This window comes from Carex rostrata, chromosome 2, assembly GCF_964058835.1.
Source record: "Carex rostrata chromosome 2, lpCarRost1.2, whole genome shotgun sequence".
NCBI classification, from domain to species: Eukaryota; Viridiplantae; Streptophyta; class Magnoliopsida; order Poales; family Cyperaceae; genus Carex; species Carex rostrata.
Window position 1 is genome coordinate 747,375 of NC_135919.1, and position 2,626 is coordinate 750,000.

Sequence of the window (2,626 nt, forward strand, 5' to 3'; positions counted from 1 at the left end):
ACGCTTGGCTGCATCCGCTTAATTTTCCCCAGCTGAACTGTTTTCGGGTCACTTTGTCCCAACGTTAGCCGTTTCCGCTTGCCGCTGGACTGTTTTCGGGCCATTTTCCACCGACTCTTGGCCGTATCCGCTTGGTTTTGCCCAACGCTTGGCTGCTTCCGCTTAATTTCTCCCAGCTGAACTGTTTTCGGGTCACTTTTGCCCAACGTTAGCCGTTTCCGCTTGCCGCTGGACTGTTTTCGGGCCATTTTTCACCGACACTTGGCCGTATCCGCTTAGTTTTCGCCAACAATTGGCTGCATCCGCTTAATTTTCCAAGCTATACTGCTTTCGGGTCAGTTTTGCCCAACGTTAGCCGCTTCCGCTTGCCGCTGGGCTGTTTTCGGGCCATTTTCCACCCACGCTGGCACCGACGGGGCCATGTACACCCACGCGCGTGTACATGAGGGGGCACCCATTTTTGAAAACCTTGCCCCCCTATAGGGGAATATGCATTTTGAGGCTCTAGCCACGCCCAGGGTTACCACCCCCTGAAAATCCCCCAAGTCAAAATCACCCATGTAAAATATTCAAAAAAACTCAAAAAATCACAAAAAATTTATAAAATCAAATAAATTCAAAAAAAAAAAAAAATTTCAAAAATTCAAAAAAAATTCAAAAAATTCAAAAAAATTCAAAAAAATTCAAAAAATTCAAAAATTCAAAAAAAGTCCAAAAACCCAAAAAAACTTCTAAAATTTCAAAAATTCAAAAAAAATTCAAAAAAATTTCAAAAATTTGCCCCGCTGAACTGTTTTCGGGTCAGTTTTGCCCAACGTTAGCCGCTTCCGCTTGCCGCTGGACTGTTTTCGGGCCAATTTCCACCGACTCTTGGCCGGATCCGCTTAGTTTTCCCCAATGCGTGGCCGCATCCGCTTAGTTTTCCCCCGCTGAACTGTTTTCGGGTCACTTTTGCCCAACGTTAGCCGCTTCCGCTTGCCGCTGGGCTGTTTTCGGGCCAATTTCCACCGACACTTGGCCGCATCCGCTTAGTTTTCCCCCGCTTAACTGTTTTCGGGTCACTTTTCCCCAACGTTAGCCGCTTCCGCTTGCCGCTGGGCTGTTTTCGGGCCATTTTTCCCCAACACTTGGCCGTATCCGCTTAGTTTTCCCCAACGCGTGGCCGCATCCGCTTAGTTTTCCCCCGCTGAACTGTTTTCGGGTCACTTTTGCCCAACGTTAGCCGCTTCCGCTTGCCGCTGGACTGTTTTCGGGCCAATTTCCACCGACTCTGGGCCGGATCCGCTTAGTTTTCCCCAACGCTTGGCTGCATCCGCTTAATTTTCCCCAGCTGAACTGTTTTCGGGTCACTTTGTCCCAACGTTAGCCGTTTCCGCTTGCCGCTGGACTGTTTTCGGGCCATTTTCCACCGACTCTTGGCCGTATCCGCTTGGTTTTGCCCAACGCTTGGCTGCTTCCGCTTAATTTCCCCCAGCTGAACTGTTTTCGGGTCACTTTTGCCCAACGTTAGCCGTTTCCGCTTGCCGCTGGACTGTTTTCGGGCCATTTTTCACCGTCACTTGGCCGTATCCGCTTAGTTTTCGCCAACAATTGGCTGCATCCGCTTAATTTTCCAAGCTATACTGCTTTCGGGTCAGTTTTGCCCAACGTTAGCCGCTTCCGCTTGCCGCTGGGCTGTTTTCGGGCCATTTTCCACCCACGCTGGCACCGACGGGGCCATGTACACCCACGCGCGTGTACATGAGGGGGCACCCATTTTTGAAAACCTTGCCCCCCTATAGGGGAATATGCATTTTGAGGCTCTAGCCACGCCCAGGGTTACCACCCCCTGAAAATCCCCCAAGTCAAAATCACCCATGTAAAATATTCAAAAAAATCTCAAAAAATCACAAAAAATTTATAAAATCAAATAAATTCAAAAAAAAAAAAAAATTCAAAAAAAAAAAAAAAAAAAAAAAATTCAAAAAAATTCAAAAAAATTCAAAAAATTCAAAAATTCAAAAAAAGTCCAAAAACCCGAAAAAACTTCAAAAATTTCAAAAATTCAAAAAAATTTCAAAAAAAATTTCAAAAATTTGCCCTGCTGAACTGTTTTCGGGCCAGTTTTGCCCAACGTTAGCCGCTTCCGCTTGCCGCTGGACTGTTTTCGGGCCAATTTCCACCGACTCTTGGCCGTATCCGCTTAGTTTTCCCCAACGCGTGGCCGCATCCGCTTAGTTTTCCCCCGCTGAACTGTTTTCGGGTCACTTTTGCCCAACGTTAGCCGCTTCCGCTTGCCGCTGGGCTGTTTTCGGGCCAATTTCCACCGACACTTGGCCGCATCCGCTTAGTTTTCCCCCGCTTAACTGTTTTCGGGTCACTTTTCCCCAACGTTAGCCGCTTCCGCTTGCCGCTGGGCTGTTTTCGGGCCATTTTTCCCCAACACTTGGCCGTATCCGCTTAGTTTTCCCCAACGCGTGGCCGCATCCGCTTAGTTTTCCCCCGCTGAACTGTTTTCGGGTCACTTTTGCCCAACGTTAGCCGCTTCCGCTTGCCGCTGGACTGTTTTCGGGCCAATTTCCACCGACTCTGGGCCGGTTCCGCTTTTTTTTCCCCAACGCGTGGCCGCATCCGCTTAGTTTTCCCC